The 6,719-nt window shown below is 48.3% G+C and overlaps 1 long non-coding RNA gene across 1 annotated transcript; it reads left to right on the forward strand.

The window, feature by feature from the left end:
- Positions 1 to 1,043: 1,043 nt before the first annotated feature.
- On the forward strand, positions 1,044 to 6,522 carry LOC117795301. The gene is made up of 5 exons (XR_004619270.1): positions 1,044 to 1,631; positions 2,206 to 2,298; positions 3,891 to 4,042; positions 4,490 to 4,558; positions 5,841 to 6,522. It is a non-coding gene; the product is annotated as an uncharacterized LOC117795301 (long non-coding RNA).
- The last annotated feature ends 197 nt before the right edge of the window (positions 6,523 to 6,719 follow it).

Raw genomic sequence — 6,719 nt, forward strand, 5'->3', positions numbered from 1 at the left:
AATCAATAGAAGGGTATCCTCTCACAGTTCTGGAAGCTGTGAGTCTGAAATCACGGTGTGAACAGGGCTGTGTTCTCTCCGAAGGCTCTACAGGGAAAGATCCTCCCTCACCTTTTCCAGCCTCTGGTGGCAGCCAGCCACGCCTGGCTCACGATGTCATCACTGCCCTCCTGACTCTGTCTTCACATGGTGCGTCTCCCCGCATGTCTATCTCTCTGTTTCTTTTTCTTCTTGTAAACCCACCTGTCATATTGGATTCCTCACGCCCCCTACCGAGGTAGGACCTCATCTGAACCAATTACGTCTGCAATGACTCTATTTCCAAATAACCCACATTCTGAGGCTCCTGGGAGGACATGAACGGAGGGGTGCGGGGGTGGGGGACCCAGTATGCTTGGTCAGATGGTTATCAGGAACTCTGTGTGAAGTCATGGTTGTACGTTCAGGGCAAGACCACAGAGCAGCAGGTGCAAAAGACAGAGCACTCAGGGTACCTGTTCATGCAGTTGGCCGGTGCGTTCTGGCCACATTAGATCCCTTCTCTGGAGTGAGGGCTGATGCCATGCCCAACCTTGCTTCAGAATTCATCACAATTCCATCCTGAAGAGGCAGGGCGTCTCCATGACTGCTACTGGCCAGCTCACTTCACTTTTCCTCCATGCTCTTATTACAGTCAGGATGTAGTTCATTATATGCAAAGGATTTGTTTACTTGTGGAGCTATTCCACTGACCCAGACACAGGGTCTTGCTCTGGTTTCACGAGTGACTCCACTACTGGCCTGAGTGTGGCTGGGCCCTGGTCTCTGCTGGAGGATTTCACTCTGGGATCTGCCTGCCCTCCACCATGCAAAGGGAGCTGGGTTTTTACCCCGCAAGTGTAATGCAGAGGAAAAGCCTCTGGGCTGGGAGTCAGAATCACCGAACCCAACTCAGGGATCCTCCTAGAGCTTAGAAATGGGACTTTGGTGATTCATTACCCTGCTTTGGTCCTCAGTTTCTCTTATAAATGAGAATTTGTAACAATTGGTTTACAAACGTACCAAGCCCTTTCTAAGTGCTTTACAAATATTAACTCGTTTCATGCCCACGACAAGCCTGTGCTGTGGGTGTTATTCTCCCATTTTATAGCAGAGAAAACTGAGGCACAGCGACGCTAAGCAAGCTGCCCAAGGTCACACAGCCAGCTGGGGGATGGGATGGGCTGTCCCACACCCTGGGCTGTCCCGTACCACACTTGTCTCTAAGCCCTAGGCGGGGAGGCGTCCCTGTACTGGCGGGGTTGTGACTGTCGGTTCTTGTCTGTGCTCCCCAGTGGGATGCAAGCTCTAGGAGCTGCGACTCTGGAGCAAAGAGAGGCACTGGATGAAAGTTGCAGAGTGAAGGCAGGCATGGGGCTCAGGACAGCTGCATCCCTTCCGACCGCCAGAGCCCTCCCGCCGCACTCTGCTCGAGGAGCTGTATTCCTGGCCAGGGTCTCCAGCCCCAGCAAACGAGATCCTCCCGTTGACGCTGGACCAGGAGGAAACCTGGGCCTCGACGGTCGGACGGAGCAGAATCCGCTCGTGGCGGGGCACGCGCGCCACCTGGCGGCCGAGTTCCGCCAACACACCGCCACCCGGAGACCAGAAAGGTTTGCTCTGGGTGAGGTGGGATTGCGTCTGAAAGGGAAATGCTCTCGGGAGTGTTCCCGGCTGTGATCTGGAAATCAGCGCGAGGATGGGGGCCGTCTCCCAGTGGCTTCCAGACTTTTCTGACCGTGATGCACAGTAAGAAATCATTTCACATTAACATAGTTTAAGGAAATGCCACCCTGTATGGGATGATATTTTTTACTCCGATCCTATGTCTAAACGCTGATCAGAATCTCTTCTATCAATTCGTGGACTCTATAAGGGGTACCCCGCTGCCCCATTTTTTCCCCAGCTCACACAGAAAGTTTATGATGGAACAAAGGTTAGAGCCCAGGCCCAACTCCTTCCAAACCCAGGGTATTCTCTCTCCATGCTGTGCTGCCTCTAAGGTCCCTGCTTGCCAACCCCGCCTTCCAGATAAGGAACCTGGGCTCAGAGAGGCAGATACCTGTTTAATGCCACACAGCTCGGTTTTGCAGCCAGCCTCTGGCTCACTTCTGGAGGAGAAAAATCACTGAATACTCCCAATTTCACTGTTGGGTAAAGCTTAATTTACTCCTTTCTCTGTTTCAGACCTGAGTGAGCTGCAACCGCCTGCTGTTTTCCTGTAATGTACAATGTAAATTACTGACAATGCAAAGCTCAGGCCTAAAACTGCAAGTCTTCGTATGTAACAAAAGAAAGCTGAGGTGGAGATGGAGCCTCTGTCTCTTCTCCATCCTTCATGCAAACCGGCCCACTTAACTATGTATAAAGGCAACAGGGGAAATATGAACATGATCCCCTGGGCAGCAGCTGGCAGGGACTGCTCAGGCCAAAGTCCAGAGGAACGTCAGAACCTGAGACAGGAGTTAGCCCCAAAATGCTTTGCCACGGGGCCCTTGGCTGCTCCGGGTGAACTTGAATTTGGTCCTTGACATTTGCATTGCTTCTTGCCAAGTAGCAACCACGGTCAGAAGGGCTTCAAACTAAGTTCCAGCTCTGAGGGCCCCTGACCCCCAGCTGTGAGTACCCAGGGTGGAGGGACATCCCCAGAAGTCTCAGTTATAGACACAGCTTCTCAGAGTTGTATTTTTCCTACTCTTCCTCTTCTTCTTTTTATTTTTTTTTATCTTGCTCTGCTCCGTGCCAAGAGAAGAAAGATAATGAAAAGTCTAGGGTCATGCATGTGGGGGACATCTAAAAGAAGAACTTCGCCACAATAAACTGGGGTCCTGTATGCGTTTCCTAGGGCTTCGGAAACAAAGTACCACAAACTTAGTCACTTAAAGCAACAGAAAATTCTTCTCTCCAGGTTCTGGAGGCCAGAAGTCTGCAGTCAAGCAGTCGGCAGGACTACTTTGTCCAAAGGCTCTAGGGGAAGATCCTTGCTTGCCTCTTGCAGTTTCTGGTGGCTCCAGGCGTCCCTGGGGATGTGAATGCATCACCCCAGTCTCTTCCTCTGTGGTCACATGGTCTCTCCTCCCTCCTCTCTGATGGTGTCTGTCTTCTGTCTCTGATAATGACACTTGCCATTTGATTTGGAGCCCATATCTGTGGGGTTTTTTTTGCAAATACAGTCACGTTCATAGACTCCCAGGGGTTAGTTAGGACATGGGCATATCTTTTGGGGGGCCATTATTCAACCCACTGTTGACCCCAAAGACTGAAACCATCAAGGGTAAACAATTAAATTCACTCCTCCAGTTCACAATTTGCAAGTGTCAAGTAAAAACAAATGGTGAGGGGAATGTGAAGTAACTGCCCGATGGGCATGGAGTGACAGGAATGTTCTGGAACTAGATAGAGGTGGTGGTCGCACAACACTCTGAATGTACTAAATGTCAGTGAATCATTTGCTTTAAAATGGTCAATTTTATACTATGTGAATTCACTTTAGTAAAACAAAATTCAGACCTAGTAAGGAGAGACTTTATTAGGATTATGGCAAGGTGGAAGAGGGCTCAGGCTGAGGACGGACCAAAGTTCCAGATTCAGGGGAGTGTGGGGAACAACTCAACCTAGGTTTGGTTAACAAGCATTTTGTTCCGATAGATCAATGGGGACAAAACAGTTCAGCAAATCATTTATGAGTCCCCCCTAGTGCCCTTTTTTGAGGGTGGGGAATTTGAAGGGTCTGTGTGTGGTCCTGTCTTGGGTGAACAGCGGGGTCATCCGTGGGTCTTCTCTGAGTCGTGAGGATGGTGCTTCTTTTCAGTAAGCCCGTTCCTGAAATGGAAACGTCTAGCGAGGCTTTCTTAACCGTTGCTGTTTTCCAGATGCACAAGGCTCGGACAAATTTCAGCATTGTCCCAAGTAAAGATGTTTTGGAAAAACCTGCCTGGGAGAAGCTCTAAGGAGTGGTCAGCCCCCACATGGGATTTCAGCCCCAGTTCATAACACTTGGGGCCCAAAGTCTCAAGATTTTAATGTAAGTGGAAATAAATCTTAATACAGCAGTTCTCAACTTTTTGGTCTCAGGACCCCTTTACACTCTTAAATAAATATCAGTAACCCCAAAGAACTTTTGTTTGCATGGTTGTATCTATCCATATTTACAAATTTAGCAATTAAAATTGTGAAACTTTTAAATCACAGAAATATATAAGCACATACTGATTAGCTCTGAGTAATGATGTCATCACACATCACATAACCTCAGGAAAACTCTAGACTGGGGGGAGGGGGAGGTGATAAATAACATTTTAGTACTATTATGAAAATAGTTTCAATCTTGCAAATCACCCGAAAAAGTCTTGGGGACCCTGAGGCCTCCAGACAACACTGCATTCCTGACCCTTGCTTTCTGAGCCTTCCAGTTTTATTTTATTGATCATACTCCCTAAAGTTAGTTTTTCCCTTCTTTTTATGGTAATAGGACCACCTAGGTTGTGGCTGAGAAAATGGCCGCCCATCTAGAGACTACATTTCCCAGGCTCCCTTGCAGGTAGGTGTGACCATGTGACAAAGTTCTCCTCAAAGGAAAAGCCCAGAGAAGACGTGGGAAACTCCCAGCTCAAGTCCTTAAAAGGAGGTGGCTTGCTCTCCAATGATATCTCTGTCCCCTTTCCTGCTTGCTGTAATAAGGTGGTGGTGGTGGTGACTTCTCTTCAACCAAAATGAAGGAAGACACACCTTAGAATAATGGTTTCCAAAGTGTGGTCCCCAGACTAGCAGCAGCAGTGTCACCTGGGAGTTTGTGAGAAAGGCAAATTCTCAGGTCCATCCAAGACTTGCTGAATCAGAAACTCCGGGGCTTTGGGCCCAGCAATCTGTGTTTAAAAAACCCTCCGAGGGGGATTCTGATAGACACTCAGTTTTGAGGACCACTGAGCTGGGAGCTGTGGGAGCAACAAGACAGTAGCACCTGGGTCCATGAACAACAGCAGGAGACCAGCTTGGATATTTACATGAGGAAATCAATCTTCTATCTTATTAAAGCCTCGGTTACTTGGTCATTGATAAACCAAATCAGTATCTTAATCGACAACATATTTAAATACACCCCTTAGTTCTTTTTTTTTTTAAAGATTTTTATTTTTAAGTAATCTCTACACCCAACATGGGGCTCAAACTCACAACCCCAAGATCAGGAATCACCTGCTCCACTGACCTAACCAGCCATGTGCCTTTGATTCTTTCCTGAATTAAGAATTTTAGGGGGTCCCTCCTCAGACAAAGGAGTCCATGACTCTTGATCTCAGGGTTGTGAGTTCGAGCCCCATATTGGGTATAGAGATTAAATAATTTTTTTTTTAATTTGGGGTGCGTACGTTGGTTGAGTGACCGACTCTTGATTTTGGCTCGGGTCATGATCTCAGGATGGTGAGATCACACTCCACATTGGGCTCTGCACTCAGCGCAGTCCGCTTGAGGTTTTCTCTCTCCCTTTGCCCCTCCCCCAGTCTCTCTCTCAAATAAGAAATAAATTTAAAAAAAAATTTTTTTTAAGAATTTTAAGGGCGCCTGGGTAGCTCAGTCAGTCAAGTGTCTGACTTTGGCTCAGGTCATGCTCTCAGGGTCCTGGGATCAGCCCTGCAATGGGCTCCCTGCTCAGCATGGAGTCTGCTTGTCCCTCTCCCTCTGCCCCTCCTGTGGATGCACAAGTGTGCACATGCACACACGCTCTTTTTTTAAGAGAGAGTGCACAAGCGGGGGGGTGGCAGGCAGAGGCGACAGAGGGAGAAGCAGGCTCACACACTGATCTTTTTGTGACTTATTTCACTTAGCATAATGTCAAGATCGATCCATGTTGCAGCGCTGTCAGAATTTACTTCCTCTTCAAGACTGAGCTATATTCCTCTACACGTCTATACTCAGCCTCTTGCAGCCACAAGTGCCCATGTAACATAGCTCTAGACAATCAGATGCAGGCAGAAATCTACCAGGCTAAGAAAGTTTTGACCTCCTGCCTCAAATTCATACACGATGCCTGGAGCTGTGGCCTCCATCTTGTGACTATGAGAAAAAACCAGAGACTCAAGACTTCAGCCAACAGCAGTCTCTGAACCTCTGAACAAAGCCAGCAGCCCCCTCGCCGTTCCCTCTAGATTTTGAGAAAAATTAACCTCTCATGTGTATGCTCACGACCACCTCTACTGTTCATTGCAGCCCAAAGCATTTGTAACTGATACAGTGGGTCAGGTTACGGATCTGTCTCCCCGGCCAGAACGTAGGTCCCATGGTGGCAGAGAACGTGACCTTGCTCACACTGTGTGCCCTTCCCATCCCAACTCCTGGCTGGTGGAGACCGCACAGATGGCATACATGCTTGAAGTCCTTCATCCAAAATCTAACAGTACCATCCTCTGTGTTCACCGAAAGAACCACACAAAGGGCTTAAAATGGCACTTGACTGGGGCGCCTGGGTGGCACAGCAGTTAAGCATCTGCCTTTGGCTCAGGGTGTGATCCCCGCGTTACAGGATGGAGCCCCACATCAGGCTCCTCTGCTATGAGCCTGCTTCTTCCTCTCCCACTCCCCCTGCTTGTGTTCCCTCTCTCGCTGGCTCTCTGTTGAATAAATAAAATCTTTAAAAATAAATAAAAATAAAATGGCACTTGACATAGTTAGCCCTGAACAAATAGATGTAGGGGATCCTCTCCATC

The sequence above is a fragment of the Ailuropoda melanoleuca genome, chromosome 12 (assembly GCF_002007445.2).
Source record: "Ailuropoda melanoleuca isolate Jingjing chromosome 12, ASM200744v2, whole genome shotgun sequence".
Classification (NCBI taxonomy): domain Eukaryota; kingdom Metazoa; phylum Chordata; class Mammalia; order Carnivora; family Ursidae; genus Ailuropoda; species Ailuropoda melanoleuca.